Source organism: Stegodyphus dumicola, chromosome X1 (assembly GCF_044657685.1).
Source record: "Stegodyphus dumicola isolate Sdum_Otavi_A_Nest chromosome X1, ASM4465768v1".
Taxonomy (NCBI): Eukaryota; Metazoa; Arthropoda; class Arachnida; order Araneae; family Eresidae; genus Stegodyphus; species Stegodyphus dumicola.
In genome coordinates, this window is record NC_140780.1 from 226,699,127 (window position 1) to 226,719,393 (window position 20,267).

The 20,267-nt window shown below is 35.1% G+C and overlaps 1 protein-coding gene across 6 annotated transcripts in view; it reads left to right on the forward strand.

Annotated features, from left to right (window-relative positions):
• Nucleotides 1–20,267, forward strand: part of LOC118189173 (uncharacterized) — a 298,250-nt gene that overhangs the window by 163,316 nt on the left and 114,667 nt on the right. The gene's annotated exons all lie outside the window — the stretch shown is intronic.

The following is a 20,267-nucleotide window of genomic DNA, read 5'->3' on the forward strand; positions in this document are numbered from 1 at the left end:
TAAGTTTGGAGTACTTGGAAATTCTGGTTGCCTTATTTTTCAATGCAGGCGATTGTAATATTCCGAAGCGTTTTTCTTTACAGAAACAGTTCTTTTCAAATATTTATTTATTCTTTATTGTTACATACCTTATTGTTATTGTGTCTTATCCTTATTTTGCAGACATACAGTAAGCGCCGCTTAATTTGATCAGGTATGTCCATGACTATTTTCATAACAGAATGTAAATATTAAGCGATGAGAAAATTATCCTACAGGACATCAATGGAATTTATCTTATTTAAATATAACTAGAAACATATGAATACTTATTTTCACAGCATTTGATTTAGAGAATCATTAATAGTTGGTTGTCTGCGATTGTTGAAAGTTCATAACGTTTCTGGAATAATTTGGTGGATGCTGTACCCCAATATTAGTACTCATAAGGCATTCCCCCCTCTCAGCATTTGTAAGAAATTAACTGACATCATTAAAATATATTCTTTAAAAAGTTTTACCAGGTGATGTGCTTGATTTGCTTGAGAAAGCGACTGGCACATATCTTTTGCCCTGCAGTTAAGAGTTTTTTCGTCAATATCCACCCAAGCGTTAAATTTCTCAGGAATAATATTAGTTGGAGACGATTGTTTTAGTTCATCAACTTCTCCTATTTCGTCATTTATTAGAAAGCCGGCGTGCTTATAACATCAAGAAGGCTAGTTTTCTGTGCTAATTCGATTACACTTATATCCATGTCTTCTGTTACTACTATGTTACTAGAAGGGCGAAGACCCCAGCTTCCCTGCTATAAAGCCTTTAGAGGCCAACCCGTCAAAACAAAAATGAACTGAAAAAAAAAATAACAATAAACAGTTAAACGTGTAATAAAACGACACATGAAGAAAAGAAAACAAACACATATCATCCACACATCTACTCCAGCCAAATATCTCTGTGCGTTGATAATATTCATTATTTCCCTGGAATAAAAGCAGCATTTTACTATAGTCCTTATGATCTCTTGGAAATTCAATTTTCATTTTATCTCTAATACTAGCAGTCAGGCCGCAGGTTTCAACAAAGTGAACATTATAACCTCTTACTCTACATAGCCGACAAAGATTGTTTTCCTTCAAGGCAAATCTATTCAAGTACATGGGAAAATGTCCATATCCGTCAAAACCTGATTTAGATCTATATCACTATAGCACTTTCTTCCTTTATGAATCTGTATACTACACATACAATTTTTCTTTTTCTTCGAGAATTCCCAATTGTTTTTCCACCTTTTGGATTGTTTTCTTGCAAGGCAAATCTATTCAAGTACATGGGAAAACGTCCATGCCTTGTCAAAACCTGATTTCTTTTTCACCGAGGATTCCCAGTTGTTTTTTTTATCCATGTCATCTGTGTTATAAAGGACTCTAATTTCACAACGAATACTCATTTTCCGGCCATAATGTTTTTCATCACTCTAATAATCCCTTGTTCACATGGCGGGATTAGGCTGTGCTGTTTAACCCCTTGGCCTGCACGATATCTGCCAATTGGGTGAGCTTTAGTAAAGAAGAAAGTAGGTCGCACGTCGGGCCATTCAACTGTTCAGCGTATACCCGAACTGGCTCAAAATGTATACTTTTCATGACACATATATTTCAATATAACGAAAGGAATTGTAAAATAATAAACAATGTTTAGGTACAAATTGCAATTTTAAGATGTCTAGGGTGTAATCATAAAGAATTGATCAGATGACCAAAATAATTGCATGATGGGTATGATGGGTATAAGAGTTTGGCATGATGGATATAAGTTTTTTTAATTCTTTATACGAAATTATATTTGAAACATGTGAACGTAACGAAGCTTATGAATTAGAATCGTCCTAATTCCAATCCATCTTTGCCTTCGGCCTTTAAAGAAATTATGTTTTAGTTCAGGTTTCATCAACAGATGGCGCCACTAGCTTATTTTCTGTCCAGGCTTTCTTATCTGATCATTATATCCTATCTGGTTCATTTGCGGTTTTGCAGCTGACGATGGTGCTTCGGTAAAACCATCGAAACTAGTCCTGTGAAAATTTGAAAACATAACGCTGATTTTTGTTGTTTGACTTCTGAATTAATATTTGTTCGCCGTGTTGTTGTGTCTTACTTATAATTGTTTTTGAAAAAAATGTTATAGTCATTGAAGGCAAAATACTCGACTGTCATCTCTCTCAAGTGAGATGTCTGTGAGGAATTTTAAAGAAAACTGTTTTGTACGGGAAAACCATATATGTTATACGGGAAGTCCGCATGCAGGCAGCTTGCTCGTCGGATGTGGAATGTGGAATGGGGAAAAGAAAAATTTTACTTCCGCGCGTAGCCGCTCAGAGCGGAAAGTGGTTAGTGATCCTGACTGCTGTACCGAAGGGCCCAGGTTCGAATCCAGGAGAAAGCATGAATTTAAATTGTCTGTCCCTTCATAGGAGGTAACGGTGACCGCCTGTTACGTGCTTCCATGATTAAATGACCACTACTTTTGCTCTTAGTAGTGCCCAAAGCACTAAAATGGCTATTGCCCGCCATTAAAAAAAAAAAAAAAAAATCGGCACTTAAGCACTGCAGTGCTCCATAACCCAATTTCAAGTAAAGGTTGGCATAATATTTACATGAAGGGAATGAAGCGAAATTATTTAAATTTGGATTTTAATTTAATTAAATTTTCAATTTACATTTTAATTTCTAATTTAATAAATTTGCTATCTTAAGAAATATTAATTACGAGATGTTCCATACCACAAATACCGTTGTAAAATTAATATTTCAATATGAAATCCTCGTATTTAAAGTATACGAGACTTTGCTAACTGAGTTTTCCAATAGCACTGCTGTAACTTGAAAGTATTCTTTTGAGGTCAGGGACTGAAACTGAAAAGTTACTTATTTCATTAAACGTATATTTGATATGTTTTTTGAAGAAGACTTTGTTTTTATTCACCAGCTATTAACAAGATCTGTATATATGTAAAATACTTACATAAATGATGTTCTTCGGTCATCAAACATTTCTAAGCAGTAAAAGGAAAAATCAACTATTCCTTCGCCCGCATTCGAATTCCAGACCTTATGTTAACTATATACATCTACGCCGCCCAATCGGGATAGTGGTTAGTGACCTTTGACTGCTATACTGAAGGATCCGGTTTCGAATCCCGCAGAAGACAGGGATGTTTGTAAATGTATAGTGTCTGTGCGGTTTGGGGGCACTCAAAATATGCGGCGAGCTGAAAAGACTCTCTAAAGGTTGATGGTAGGGAAAGGGGCGGGAGTCCTCCGGGGTTCTCTCTTTCAAAATTGGGGCGGAACTGAACAAAATGATACTGTCACCTGTGCAGTGCCCAGGGTCTCGTCAACGACAGGCGCAGTCTTGCTTCTTTGCCGCGATGAATTTTGTGGTCTTGTTCTGATATTAGACAAGCGAGATTAGTGCAAGAACAGCAATAATATCTGTCTATATGTCCGATTGCCAGCTAGACGTGTTTTCAACTATACCACGAAGGCACGCTGTTAGAAAGGAGAAAATCCTTTCAATGTTACTTTTTCCTTTGAACTAATACAGTACACGTTTAGTAATAACTTGTTGAAGACGAATTTAATTAAACTTTTTATTATTTAGTTCAATTTTTTAATATTTACTGAACATTTTTAATGTACTAAGACGCAAGGCATAAATTAAGAGAATACAACACTATGGTTATTCCATACAACTGAAAACTGGTAGCTCGACTTTGGTTCGATTCCAAGTGAATGGGCTAGCTGCATGGGCGTTTCCGTATTTTTCCCGATGTGTAACGTGGATGCGAGCCAGTTTCTCTTAAAAAGTGCTCCCATAGCTTCCCTTAGACAGATAGCCTTCGCATAATCAAATAAACCTTAACCATTATAAGTCAATTAATAAACCAAACCTAAACCGTTTAAGTCTATTAATAAGCTGTTTTAGTAAAAATTGCGAATCAGCGATTAATCTCCGAAGTCCTCTACTTCTATCCTTTTCGGAGAATGAATGAAATTTGCAATAGAAAAACAATTCGTTAATTGAAACTTCTTCGTCTGTGTTGCTACACATATCAAAAAATAAAATGGAGCTCTTTTGTTCTCTATTTATAAAAGTATTTTGAATCATAAAAATTAGATTTTTCTTTGCAGTTAACTTGTTTGCAGTTATTTGAACTAGATAATTGAATAAATACATACTAAGAATTGCAGAGAACATTGTTAAATTCGTATTTTCATTTTATTCAACCAGTTTTCTACTAAAGTAGAACTCCTACATTCTGCACTTTTTCAAATGAAGCATTAATCTATTCTTGATGCCATTGTTTCCTTTTAAATTTTTTGTGACGTTCTTAATTAATGTAATGTCTGACATAATTTTTGTGTTAATTTACCTTTCCTATCTCGTTATTTTTTTAGCCTACGTTTAACCCCTATCAAATAAATATATTACATATTTGCTTATGTTCATGTGACTTAGCGGTTGCATTTTTGGCGTTTTCATTGTCGTTTCATTTCTAGCCGTAGTTTGTCTACCTGTTTGGTAACCGTAGTTTTATCGTATATTTCCCTTTAGATGATAATCAAATAAGGTGATGAAAACAGAACGCAAGAAAATAGTGGGGTCTAGAATTCTTGTTTTCATATGTCTTTGTCTGCTAATTAAAATACCGAGATCCTGTTTTATTTTCCTGCACTTAAGAATATGATGAATGATTGCAGCATGTAGTATTTCAGTTATTAGTTTAAGGTAATTTTTTTCTGTCTTTTTTTTAGGGGGGGAGGAGTATTTGTTTCAGAGGAACATTATTTTGCAACTCAGTTTAGTTTAGTCTTTCCTTAAGTGAATTCAGGCCCAAATTCCTTTAACACGAATTCTCTATTGTTTATATTTATTTGAATACCTTTGTTCGCAGCATAAGTTTTGTTACTAATACGTCTTGTATGGTAATATTGTCTGTTGGATAAACGTCTCAAATCTTAATCTGTTGTAAGAAAGACGTCAGATTTCTAGATTTCAGAGCTTGAGTCAATTTCGACCCGTTTTATATTTGCAAAATTCTTTACTTTATATTGTGCTTTTCTTGTTGCGTATTGATTCTGGAGAGAGTGCTAGCTTGTTTTGGAACAATTTCGGAGTCTTAACTAATGCTCAAAACGGAAATGTTTGTTACCTAAATGTTTGATCGAATGGATTTTTTTCAGGATTTTAAATGTATGCCGCTTTCCGTGGTAGAAGGGTTTTTTGTTAAGATTTCCAGCATACTGCTTTCCATTTCTCTTTAACTGCTTTCTACAGTCAGTCAATTGCATGGAGGTAAGAAAGGTTTTTTACGCAGTTCTTCATTGGTGAAATGTAGGGGACTTAACAGGATGTGGAAAAGATATACGTGCGATACCTGCAGCAGTCTTCATTTTTTTTCCCCTCAAGGTACTCAGCTTTCGAAGATTCTGCTGCATTCCTTCAAAGATTTACTTGATGGTTTTATCTTCGTGTTCGTGCAGTTAAGCTTTTATTTTTTTATTTATTATTTTTGTTAACTAATTTATTTATTTATATTTTTTATTTTATTTTATTTATTTATTTATTTATTTTGCTACCGATATATCTAAAGACTTTACAAATTTATTTCTGTACCGAAGTTTTTTTTTTTTTTTTTTCTTCTTTTTTTTTTTAATCGGAGATTTTACTTTAGAAACACTGAAATCTGTGCTACGTTTTTTGGATATATGTTTGAAGCCCTCTTTCCATGCAAAAGCAATCATTTGACGGCTTTTCTTTTCTGATTAATAAGATTGCTTATTTTGAGCTCAGAATTTTTAATTTCGTCTATTTCACAACTTTTATGGACCCTGGAATAAAAATATTTCTCTTCAGAGGGCAAAAACACGTCTTTCGATCAAGCTTTTTTATATGGCTCTCGATCAAACTTTTTTTACATGTGACATTTTCAATAAATAAATTTTAAGATACCTCCTTTCAAATTATACGCTATTACCAGAAATTCTTGTTCTATGGCTTTTTAATCCTATTTGTCAAAAACTTTCAAAGAATGTGTTAATAACTTTCTGTGTTTTATTTTACAGACAGGTACATTTTTTTAAACTGAAAATGGACTTACTTACATTGAATCAATGTTGCTAGATTATAAGATTTTTCACAAATTTTATACTTTTGACAAATTTGTGCTACTAAAATTTATGTCTGTGGGATTTTGCAGTGTTTTGCTGCTCTATCATTTCCTTGTGCTACTTTTCGCTGCTTGGGGAAGGAGAAATTTTAAATATATCTTAAAATGAGCATATGTTCAATTAAATTTAATAGATACATTATTATATCACAAAAATTGTAATTTATTTAAGCTTAAAGCCGCCCAGACGGTATAGTGGTTAGAGAAGCGTACTGCCATACCGAAGGGCCCAGGTTCGAGTTCCGGAGAAGGCAGGGCTGTAAGTGTCCGTCCCTTCATAGCAGACAACAGTGGCCCACCTATTAGGTGCTCCCACAGTTAAATGGTCACCACTTCCGGCCTTAGTGGTAGCCCAGCGTAAGTCCGCCAGTGTGGGGAGGGGGACTTAGGCGCATATAGCATGCTTAAAGTATTGCGATTCCAGTGTCTAAAGGCTCGAATGTTATCCATCAACTTAGAACCGCAATGAAAGGATTGATCACACACAGTCATTGATGATCAAATAGATTTTATATTTGTCTCATTAAATTGGCCCACAAGAGTCCCTTCTTGGTCCCACGCTATTTAATATCTACGTGAACAACATTCCCACAACACCTAACGCAGCATTAACTATGTACCCTGATGACACAGAAATCCTAACTCAAAATCCATTTGTTCGTTCAGTCGTTCAACGATTACTAGAATACATGTATGCGTTAGAGACTTGGCTAAAGGAATGGAAAATCCAAGTGAACGTGAGAAGACCAAGGCTATCCCCTTCACCAGGAGGTAAAATATTAAGTACAGCATCAAATTCTATGGCACTACAATCCCCTGTTTGAGCAAGTCCCTTATCTTGGGGTGATCCTCAATAGTATTCTTGCATGGACCCCACACATTACATCTATCATTCAGTAGTTTCGAGTGCGTAAAGCTAAACCCTACCTCCTAATTGCTCGAAACGGTATTTTATCTATTGACAACAAGTGACTTATTTACCAATTCATTCTGCGTCCCATGCTCTTTTATGCGTTCCCTATATGGGTATATGCTTGTACAGCATAAAATTCTGTTCTAAGGAAGATCACTAACTCCCCGTGGTACTTTCGCAAATCCACGAGGAACTCGATTGTCCAATTAAAGACACACTGTTATAATCTTGCTAAAAAATTTCACGAACGGCAGCGCACCATTAACAACCCGGCTGTCAAAATTTGTAGCTATGATTATAATGATTTAGCAAACATCAGTAGGCCTCTTGCAGTACTCAGTATCTATAATATGTAACCTTTGCCTTTGCATCCCATATTATTTATCTTACTGTAATATTTATATGTATGTTTTTATAACTATTCACAATTTCACTCTGCAAATCCAGTTCACACTTTGTATATGCACCGTTGGATTCGCACTTGTCTAACTTTTCTCTTACAGCTTATAGTCACCAGCTCGAACGGCCCCCTGGAGCATTTCAGAATCTACTTGCATTTTTGGTTTGTCGCATATCCACAAATTTTAATATTCCATACCCATCTATTTAAAATTTTCAATTTTATTTCTACTCAGTATCTAATCTCTATTTCAAAAAAAAGTTTTTGTAAATATCTTGTAATCAGGTTATTGCGTTAGAAAATTGAATTGCGCATTAGATTTCAGTTATTCCTGTACACATAATTAGGAGTTTTAATCTTGTTCCAGAAGGGTGTAGGGTCTCCGAACCGAGGTACCCTGGTGGTGTCAGTCGCCGCCATTATATCATACGGCAGATGCGCATATGCCGCGATAAAATTTTGTGAACTTCTGATTATGTCAGAGAAATGAGATTAGCCACTATACAACAACAGCAATTGATTAAGTAATTTCTCGTGTGCACAAATTGATCGCGAAACGTGTAATCTAAGTATGTATGCAATTTTCTTTGAATTATTATATGTATGTGGCTGCATGCAATTTTGAAACCCTTGCTATAATTAATTATAAATTTTTTATAAACTGGGAAGTTAACACTGCCTTATATTTTATGGTACAAATTTAAAAGGCCCAATTTAGGTATATGCGTAATAGTTTGAAATTTATTTAAGCAATGTATCTCATTAATTCTCATATACGAATAGGATCTAAAATAAGAACTAGAGGGTCCACACTGTGTTTCGTTTTGCTTAAAACAACAAGCTGGAGTTTCCATAAACTAGATAATTCTTATAATGATTGTAGAAGTAAATTTTAGAACATCTGGTATGTACCTCAGGCGGAATAATGTGAATAATATGTGTGTATTAGCATGATCTAAAAACTGCTAATAAATCGAAAATTTTAGTTCATTGAAGCATAGATCTTGATTTCATTCCAAGATCGGCATGTTTATTTCCTGCCTTTTCTCATTAGTTGTAAGAATAATAAACTTGTCTCATAAGCTTTTAAAATTATGTAAGTTATGATTACCTGGTAGTTTTATTAAGAATTAGATCTATGGATTATACGAATATGCGTAAATGTGATCTTGCAGGATAAAGTTTTGCATAACAGAAGTCTCACCCATCTGCTAGTATTGGTGATAATATAACTGACTGATACAAATTTGAATCACGAAAATAAGTTACAGGTTATCTAAAATTAGTTATTTTTCTACTTTGAAAACGTATCCAAAAACTGCTTTAAAAACTACCAAAATTGGAAAAAAAAAATATTGAGTTTCTTTTTAATAGTTTTAGTAGTATCACATAGCATCTCACGCTTTAAACTTGTCTCCACAGTACTTCTCTTGTATGCGTTTACCTTTAAAATATTTGCTTAAGTAAATTTCACTTTGTTTTTAAGATTTCTCCGTATAATTTTTATCCAGTGAAAATTTTCAGTATACTTTTCATCAACAACTATTCTTCTATAGGAGAGTCGTTAAAGCCACAGAGCTTGGTGGTTCGTCCTGGCTTTGGTTCTTGATGACTAATGGGCTGAGTGCATAAATTTTCATGGTTGTTTCTCTTTCTAATATAAATACGAGCTCGCTTTGCTTGAGAAGTGCTCGAAAGAAGCATTCCGCCGCGTAGGCAGAGAGATTCATATGCTTCAACATTATTAACACAATCCATTTAGAATTTTGTTGAATTTTTTAATTTATTAAAAATTCATAAATTATATGCATAAAACTCAACAGGAAAATATATCTGTTTATTGCCCAGAGAATTCTATAGCGACATACACATTTTATTGACATTTTAAGAATGTGTATTGATGGCTTGGTATTTTTTGATCGTCGCATTGCGGTTATGTTTTCCGTCGGGACTTTTTTTCATATAAATATGCATTAAACTTCATCCTCCTGAGGCAACCCAAGGCCTATATCGGAACAAGGTCTTGCTTAAATGTATTTCCGACAGGTCGCATGATTTCTGAAACACATCTCAGTTGGTCGTCTGATAATCGCATGAAGTTTTAAAAATGAATTAAATTGCTCGTTGAAAAAGCATGCCGAGGTTACATTTTCCATCCAGAATATAAACGAAATGAAGTTTCTTAAATCAGAATGAAGTTGCTGGTAGTATGTACGGAACCGTATTTTGAGAGTTCTCACAAACTTATATGAAGACTACGTTTAATGAAAATAAATATTAATTATTAATAAGCTTTGCGCTACTTTTACATAACTAGGCATCTCAGTATACTCTTTTTTTTTTATAAGAGTTCAATTTTTCTCTAGTTATTTATTAATTAGTCTTCATATTAAATGCAGTAAAACCTTGCCTTAACTGAGCTTTCTCATAACTAAATGCATAAACGAAACCATAAAGTAAATTAGGACTGAAATGGTAAACTCCAATACCAATGATTTTTAATTATTTCAGTCAGTGTTTTTTTCTCTCGTTATTCAAAAGCAAATATGTATTTTATTATATTGGTTAAAATAGTGGGCTTTAAAATGTTTGTTTAAGAATTTACCTTCAAGTACTTAGTACATTCATTGGTGGTTATGTCATGCAGACGGAAATTTGCTTTATATTAAAAGAACTAAAAGAAAGTTAATGAACTACTAAAAAAGGAACACCAAGGGTTTCAATAAATTACAAAGAAAATCTTTCAAGGTACCCTATTCTGAAATAAATGGCACTTTGTTGCTATCCAGGATGGCTCCTAAAAATGTGTTGCCAGACGCCGATTATCTGAGTTCTGCCAAAAAAATTTAACTTTTATTATTATTGCTTTGTAAATCTATTGTTTCCTTTAGAGAATTTGACTATAAGAAAAAAGTTTCCGAAGAAAATTTTGAACTTCATTTTATTCTAAATGTATTCAAAAATAACATAATTGTTGGAAATGATATATTTGTTTGAAAACAGGACTGCCTACGGCTTACTGGAAACACAGCATTAATCGAAATTCCTCCTTCCCATTTAGTTCAGGTAAACACGATTCTATTGTAATTATAGCATCTAGCCCTTAATGATCCCCGGAAAGAACCAAAATCTTAACATTTCTTATGCCTTTCTTTGAAAGAAATATTTCGTAAGCGTTATTTTAATAATTTTAATGAGACAGTTTCCTTGTATCGAAATTTTGCGCTGGTGCAACATTCCTTTCTGAACTTTAAATGTTACATTTATTACATGCTAAATAAAATATACACTAATTCAGGCGACAGAAATTTCTGTATTGTCTGCTTTCTTGGTGTTTAATGGAAAGGTCTGGGTTTAACTGAAGTGATGTTATTGAAATATTTAGTTGCAGTGGCTAAGTACAGTAAATAGTAAAAAAAAAATCTTTGGAGTTTTTTAAATATTAATCAATTTATATTCCAGTTCCAAACAAGTATTTTGCTAATCGGGGAATCATAGATTTTATAGCCTTTTCAGGCCGATAATTTCTTAATTTTTTCATTTTTTGCAGCTCAAAATCTAAAACTGTTATACCCATCCGTAATCTAAGCTTTGGGTATACACCAGATCCATTTGGTTGTTTGATTAAGGCAAGAAACAAAATGGCAAACACGGCAAGGATGGAAAAACCACGAAAATGTCAATCCATTCAGCCCATTCACCAGGACTGAACCCAGATCGAAGTACTAGTATTGAGCGCTTTTAGCCACTCGGCTACTGGTGAGTCGCAAATACCCCAGAGGCAGACAAAGGACAATGGACGTTGTCTGTTTGAAACGATTGTACGGTTACATTCGTGCTCGATTGGAGACAAATCTTGTGATCTAGCAGGCCAAGGCTCTATCTAGCAGGCCGAAACTCTATATAGCATGTTGAGTTGCAGCAACGGTATGAGGGTGAGCTTTATCCAGTTGGAAAACACCCCCCTTAAACTTTGTTCACGAATGGCTGCAGAACAGGTTGAGTCACCAGACTGACGTAAAATTTTGCAGTCAAGGTGCATAGGATAACCATGAAAGTACTTCTACTGTTATATGAAATTGCTTCCCAGATCATAACTCCACGTGTAGGTGCAGTGTGTCTAGGCTGCAGACGGGCAAGGGCTCACTTGGTTTCCTTTTAAACATATGGCCATCACTGGCGCCAAGGCAGAACCGGTTTTCATCAGAAAAACATAACAAATGTCCACTTCGTCCTCTAGTGAGCTCTAGCTTGACACCAGACGTCGCAAACGGCAGTGGTTTGGAATCAGAGGAATGCATGTTACAGGGCGTCTGGCCCGGAGCTTTACTTCTAAGTAATCGATTTGTAACAGTTCGCTCTGTCACTGTGGTGTTCTCCCGGGGGGGGTGACTGGAGCGCAGTCTTGGCGTTCTGGCTAGGACCTGTACCTAGACAGACTCGACTTCTGGGATAAATAATCAGTCTTCACTGTGACTAGAACCATCATTTATTCAGTGGTGGGGTCCCGTTCCGTTGACATCGAAGGTTGTCCTTGGGGTTTTGGCTACCGTTGGTCAACAGTGGACGACAGACTACGGCTTACTATATTTCTCTTTGTTGGTGACTGCTTCCCTGTCGCCATTGACTTGTGTTACTTATTCCCAGACTGTGTGCATTTTTGTCCCCCCGATTGACTAGGAGGGTTATGCCTCCTTGGATCGCCGCTAGGTGTCGGGGCATTATATAACCGTGTAAGGACATCTTAAGCCTAGGTCTAGGAGCCCCTTCCCCCTATTGTACTGTCTTTGTGGTGCAGCTCGAATTTCTGCTGCAGACGCAGCACCATGTGCCACAGCCATACGCCGAACACGATTGTCTTCCTTTTCTGTAGAGCCACATCACCACACGGAACCCCGCCTTCTTGAGCCAATAACTTCCCTTGACCACTGCTGCAACCAGTCTTGCACAGTGGATACATTCCTACCAAGTCTTTCTGCAATATCGCGGAAAGAAAATCCTCCATCTCGTAGCCCTGTTACTCGACCTCATTCGAACTCTCTGAGCTGTTGATAATGGCTTCTTCGTTTCCTTAAAAGCATTCTTGGTCAAATCTCAATAATAAATAACGCTCACGAACTTTACTGCCGTATTTAAAGCAAACCTGATCTGTATGTTTATAGTGACGCTACTAGCGCCAGACTTTTGCGCCTAGCACGAAATTTGAATAGACATCATCTTTCAGATGTATAAACACGGTATGTGCACAAGGGGTTTTCTGCGATTTGCGTACTGGTACTCTCTCATGACATTCGAAAAGTTTCTCTCAACAGTTGGGTAAATTTTATTAGGTATAAAATAAAAGTAGCCACGAATGTAAAGATGGCGGAATGAGATCGAAAATTATCGGTAAATTGGAGGCGGTCCAGTCACAATCACAGGTGTCTGCAGAGCTTAATGTAACACCCAGTAGCGTCTGCTAATTGTAGAAGCAGTTTCAAGACAGTGGATCTATATCGAGAAGGTCCATATGGACAAGGTCGACCAAGATCCACCACAACGTATGAGGATCGTTATTCGGCGCTTTCAGTGTGGTGACACGGGACTGTTAAAGCTTCACAGCTCTCACATGAGGTTCGAATTCGAATAGGATGTGAACGTTTATGAGTATACTATCTTTGCGAAATGAGAGCCATTTAAAATATGCGTATCCTACTGTTTTCTTGAGAGGCTGGGGGTAAAGGCAGAAAAGCGTACGATTTCGGATTCCATTCTCCGCAGTGCTTCTTGATCAAAATAGGAATGGAACGTAATGGGACTCGGTACCTTTTGAATTAATTTTTTAATTAAGAACTTTCATTTAATTTTTATGAATATTCTTAAATGTTGTTATTAAACATATTGATTTTAAGAAAGAAATAAAATGCTGGTATTTTTTTTTTAATTTCAATTAATTTAAAAAAATTTAAATATGTTTCTTCTTTTTCAGTTTTCAATGTTTTCGCCCCCAGAATTTTTAAACATTTATTATAATGTTCTTGATAACATTAAGGATCAATTTTGCAATTAATGAATTAGTTTTTAAGAAGAAAATAAAATGCATCTACAAACTTAAAAAAGTGAAAAAAAATTATTTCCATTACATTTTTAGTCGTAGTATTTTTTTTTCAATATATTGCAAAATCCATCCTTGATTCTATTACGTAATTCATAATAACCATTCAGGAAAAATATCATTCAATTTGGTGCATATTTGTCAAAGTTTTAGAAATTTAAGTAAAAGGATTTATTGAAAAAGTGGAAACTGAGAAAACGCAGTTTAAAGAATGTAAAGTCTTAAAATGATTATAAAAACCTTTCGAATTTTTTAAATATTTTTTATACTCAATGTCAGTATATTTCTAAAATTAAATTTATTGCAATTCCATTGTGTAATATAAACAATAATTATAAGCTTTTATTTAAAACCTTACCTGACCAGAAATAATGCCCGAAAAATCATAAAATATAAATACTACTTTCCTTTATCAGTTTTCATTCATTATCACATACTCAAAGCAATTTTAATATATGAATCAATTGTAATATTACTAATAATACATTTCCAAATTATATGAATAATATTACCTGGTTGTTTAATTCAATTTTTAAAATTTTAATAAACGGAGCAATTTTAGTAAAGCATTTAAACTATTTTAAATTTTAGTAATCACAGAATAAGCATTCACAGAATCATTTTGTTCCAGCAACAAATGTGATTCCTTCCCTTTTTTTAACGACTTTCTCTCGCCTACGTATTGCCATTTTAACTAATTTACGAGCAAGCTGGCTACTGTCATTTTTTCGCCTCTTTCTAAAGGACTATCTAAAATAGTCGCAAGTTTTTTTTGTGTTGCATATCCCACAGACACTCCTAAAATTTTTGTATTTCTTTTATAGTGCGTACTGTTCTTTTGTTAAATTCACAAAGTGCTTCCGTTACAGAACGTTTCACACGTAATTTATGCGCAAATATTTCTTTTGGACACTTGGCCCAAATCATACTGTATAAACTTTCGTTAGCACTTTGCGTTCTGCAACCTACACATCTTTCTAGTAGTTCATTTGAAGGAAGCCTCTGATAAATCGAAAGAATTTTTGGAAGATATGTTTCATTTATTAGTGTTCCAATTTTCAATTTATGCTTGTCTGGAATTTCACCTTTAGCTATTGCTGACTGGTAAAAGCACCAAGAATCTGCCCCTGCGGGACATTTCGAGTGTTGAGGTTTCTTATCTGTGAAAATGCTAGAACGTTTTCATAGCATTTGCATCCTACTTATGTCGCAGAATAGCGTTTTGGTAATACTTAGTCAGTGTTTTAATCGTTGCTTCAAGCTACCGTGAGCTTTCTCTCCTAACGTAACGCCTTGCTCACGCTAGCCCTTTATAACAGTTCTCAATCCTGTTTCTAATATTTTACTGACATGGTTTATGCATTCTTCCTTTCTTATTTCAACATCAGAACCATAAACATTTTCGTCACACAAATAATTAAAAGTTTTACAGTCACCATCAGATAGTAGAGTTACGTATCGAAATGCTAACGATACGGATCGTTTCCAGAGAACCATTTCAGCCTCCATTTCCACTGAACCAGATGATCTAGCGTGATTTAAATCACACTCACTTTTATGGCCATCACACCATATTTTAAATTCCGCACTTGATTCCCCGAATTCCTGCTTTGCTAATGAACACTGACGGCACATTTTGCTCGTTACTTCAAAATCAATCACATAACCTGTGACAATAACAATTACACATCCTACTCCTATGAGTGACAAATGTCCACGCGTTAGCCACGTTCCATCAAAGAAAACATCTTTATCGACAATTTCTGCAGAATCTGGTGAGATGTTTAGGTATGCAGAGTTAATCTCGTTACGAACATCAGCAAATATATTTTGCGATGCAATGGAATGTGCATAATTTAACCGTCTTACATATTTGCTGTATGTCCTCGATGAAAAGGGTAGAGTATTCATCACCATACAACATTTTGCGATGGCTGAATGTCCTTTTCCTAGCGTTACACGCACATTTACGTCATATCCAGCGTTAGCTGTCTGCAAGAGTTTACACTACATTTGTTTTCCTCACAAGATCCAGAATTCAAATTCAAATCATACGAAAAGCCCAATTTACATTCAAGTTCAAGCTCTAATATCTGTTTTTCACAATCAGAACACTTTACAAAACTGAATAGCTTATTAATTTATTGAAAATCCACAATAATAAAATGTTTGGCATCAGATGTTTCATTCTTTTCGACAGAAGATAATTTCTGTAGCCTAATAATATTGCCTCCGCCTAATAATATAATTATTCGAACCGCTACAGTCAGGAATTTCATTACTGTTTTTACGCCACCGCTTTCTGCTCATTTCTATAGCTCGCAAATTCTTCCGTTTCTGTAGAGACATATCTAAATTTAGCTGATTAATATATACAAGAATGTATTTTGAGCTGAGTAAGGGAAAAAAATCCACAAATCAAAACAGATTGCAATTTCAGAAGAGAAAAATGAAAGGAAATATTTATTCAAACTGCATACATTACATGTAAACAAAGTTTGCCTATAGTTACAGTCACAATTAATCGCGTTCCTCTTCTTCTGCGCTTATATTTAATAAATAAATATAGAATTTTAAGAATTAAAAGAAAGTAAACACTGGGGTGGGCTTGGCATTTAAAGAGCTGTCAAAATGATTAAAGCACTTTTTATACCATTTATTATTGTCAGATCGTTTCAAAATTTCTTCTCAGCATACCAATGATATTAAAGAACATTTTTAGCAAAAAATTAGAAAATCATTATTTTCATCGTGTTTTTCCAAACTTAGGGTACCAAGTCCCCTTAAGAACAATCTCGTATGTTTGTTATTTGATTAAGTAATTTAATCCAGTCTTGTTTAAAAGGATACAAAAAAGGCTAATTGTCGTTCAGCTTTGACTTTTACTATTTATTATGTTGTGAGGCGCTTGAGAGGAGATGCGTATCGAAAAAGACCGTTCAGACTTGTATAGTCGCAACTGACGCCGTCATAACAATAACACATCCGCCGACACGTCCCTGAAAACCATTCTCGTTTTGGCAAATAACAACACGATTACTTTGTTTGGGCGCCACTTTAGAGACATTAGGTTATTTTGAAGCAGGAAACATGAAAAAGATGCAATGCCCGCGCCGGGACTCGAACCAGGACCTCTCGAATACGCCCCGAGTGGGCTACCGTTACTCCACGAAGGCATGCAGAAAGGAGGGAGAAAATACTTTATAACTTTTGCCTAGTCTCCGTATTCATCCGAACTATCTCTTTGGGATTTCGCTTTTCCCGTTCTTTTCCAAATTGAAAATTGTTTATGATTTCACATCAAAATTAAATTAAAAACACGAGATTTTAATGTTATTCAACATTCAACGGAAACTGCAAACGTTCCTCGGTAACTTCAAAGATAATCAAATCGTAAAAAACAACCTTATATTTAGCGTAGGTATAATGAAACACTCAATCGATTTCGAGGGCAGCTAAAGGTCCCTCCTCATCAGGAGAAAGAAATACATAGAAAGAAGAAAATAGGAATCACAGAAACACGTGGTGCTTATCAGCACTGCACGTGGTTATAACTAGATTTTTAATCAGAGTTGCACTGGCCGCCTACTTTTACTGAGCCAGGCTGTCTGATCAAGCATAAAGAAATATTAGCGAAGTTAAAATAGGGAGCGAGGGGCAAATGCACATTACGGTCAAAATCTGAACTTCAAATAATGGAAAGCAACCACTGAACGGATTTTTATACCCTCTGGTAGTACCAAGTGCAAGGAGGTAACGCCATCTATCGGCAAAAATAATTGAATTAAGACAGTAGAATTTTAAAGGCATTAGGAAGGACTGGATTGGACTTCAAATCATTAACTAAACTTTCTAAATCTTTGTGAATGTGAAAAGCCTCAAGAAAATCCAATTCGCCTATGGAAGAAGCCTTTTGGATGATTTTTGCAGACCCAAAATCAAAATTATGGTTAAAAGTCCAGCTATGATACGCTATTGAAGACTTGTTAATTTCCCCTTTTTTGACATAAGATTCATGTTCCTTGATACGAAACTTCAACGCTCTTTTTGTTTGGCCAATATATCTTAAACCACACTGACATGATATACTATAAATTCCCCAAGAATTCAAGACAGAAACGCAATCTTTTAGAATCGAAGGGTGAATTTTATTAATAGGGGAGAAACCGACATGAAAATTGAATTTCTGGAGAATCCGTGCAATTTTATAGCTAACAGAAGGATAAAATGGAAGCACGACAAGGTCATTGATATTATTTCTAACAGTGGAATGTCTTCTTTGATGGGAATCTGAAAATTTTTTGACGGCTTTATCAATAATCACGGGAGAAAATCCACGGTCAATCGCAACTGCTCTCAAATAATTAAGTTCATTGGTAAGCAAAGATTCAGAGGAACAAACTTTTAGCACGCGGAAAACATAATAGTAAAAAGAAGCCATTTTTTGCTTAACAGGGTGGCATGACTTGGCATGGGGTGGTAAACAAACTGCAAAGGGTTTACGGTACACAGTGGTGCTAAAATCGGTTTCATTGCGGATTATAAGAATATCAAGGAAGGGGAGGGAATTGTTGGATTCAATTTCAAGAGTGAATTGGATGGCTGGATCAATTGAATTCATAATAGATAGAATCTCGGATAAATCCTCTTTATAACCGTCAAAAAGTGCGAAAGTGTCGTCAACATACCGAATCCAAAGACGAAAAGATAATTTATCAAATAATTTCATCTCAAAATAGTGCATATAAATGTCAGCAAGTACCGGACTGAGAGGATTACCCATAGCCAATCCTTCAACTTGACGAAAATATGCATTTTGGAAAACAAAGTGGGTTTGACTTAGAGAAACTTTAGTAAGCGAAACCAACTCATTAATTTCAGTATGTGTGAAGTGAAATTCCCGAAGCCTAGTTTCAAGACAATTTAGTGCTCCTTCGACCGGAACATTAGTAAACAATGATTTCACATCAAATGAAACCATAATGGAACGAAGTGGGGAAATATTTTTAAGTTTATCAATGACTTCAACAGAATTTTTTACAGTGTGAATATTGTTATCAAGTAGAGGAGAAAATCTGGAAACTAAATATTTGGCCAAAGGATATGAAGCAGTACCTATGTTGGAAACAATTGGTCGAAAAGGAATACCGGTTTTGTGGACTTTTGGAAGAGCATAAAGTCTAGCGCAATTAGTAATAGGCGGAATAAGTGATTTCTTCAACTGAGTTGGCAGAATGTGGGAAGATTTAATAGCACTTTTTACTTTCATGAGGTCCGAAGTTGAAGGATCTTTAGGGATCGAGCAGTATGGGCCTTCATTTATCAATTTAGAGACTCCAGTAATATATGTGTGTTTGTCCATAACAACGATCTGTCCGCCCTTATCAGCTTTAGAGATAATGATATTAGTATCAGAATGAATTTCACGTAAGATCTCATTTTCCTTTTTGCTAAGATTAGAACCCAAAGATTTATTGTTAAAATTAACGTTATGAGTAATTAGGTGGCGGATTGTATCCTTCTGCGTTTCCGAAATTTTGGAGAATTTAAAGGCTTTCTCTATAGGGGCGATGATTTGAGGAATTGAAGGTTTAGATGTCTTTGAAAAGTTGAAATTATATTTTAATACTTTTAACTGATCCTCCGAAAGATTCCTATTGGAGATATTAACGATGGAGTTAACGTTTACAGTGGGAAGATCAGCTAGATAATTGGGACTATCCGACTGGTGTGTGAGTTTTTGGAATTTAGAAATGAGCACATTTTTATGCCGTTGACAAACGGTATCGGTCCTAGACCAGGATGTATGTTCAAATGAGGAAAAATTTTCAGTGGAATTAGCAATTTTTAAATGGAGGTAATATAATTCAAATTCAATTTTAGATAAACGTTTGCGTGTGTCCCTTATAATGTGACGAAGAAGTGCCAATTTGAATTTATGCAAAATTTTTGAAACGTGAACGGAAGCTTTAAGGCTACATTTCACATGTATAAATTTGGGAATGAAATTTTGATGTTTGCATTTAAGTAGAAACTGTAGATGATTCAAGAATTTCGTACACTTAAGGCGTAACTTACAAAATCGGTTCCTGTCAGTGGACATATTGTGAAAAGGGCACAAGCAAGAAACAAGTGAACAAAAGAAATGTAATTCCGAAAGTCCAAACAAGTAATTACTTATAACATGAAAAAAACATCAATAAATAATGAAGACAATTTTCATCAACAAATGACAAAAACATTCCAAAAGGAGAGAAACATCCAATACTGAAAACCAATAGCCACGTGGAAAGAAGCAACGAAAGTCAAAATCGTGCACGTGGTAAATCGAAAAAATATAGAATTACCTCGAAAATGCCGGTTGATAGCATAAACCAAATCCGAAAAAATGATGGCCACGTGGAAAGAAGTAAATAAAATGGTGCACGTGGTAAAACAATAAACAGTAAAATATTCTCGAAAATGCCGGTTGATAGCACAAACTAGACTAGAAGAGAAACACGCTAATGTGACAATCAAAATCGTAAAAAAACAGCCTTATATTTAGCGTAGGTATAATGAAACACTCAATCGATTTCGAGGGCAGCTAAAGGTCCCTCCTCATCAGGAGAAAAAAATCATCAGTAAAAGTAGTTACTCATCATCAGTA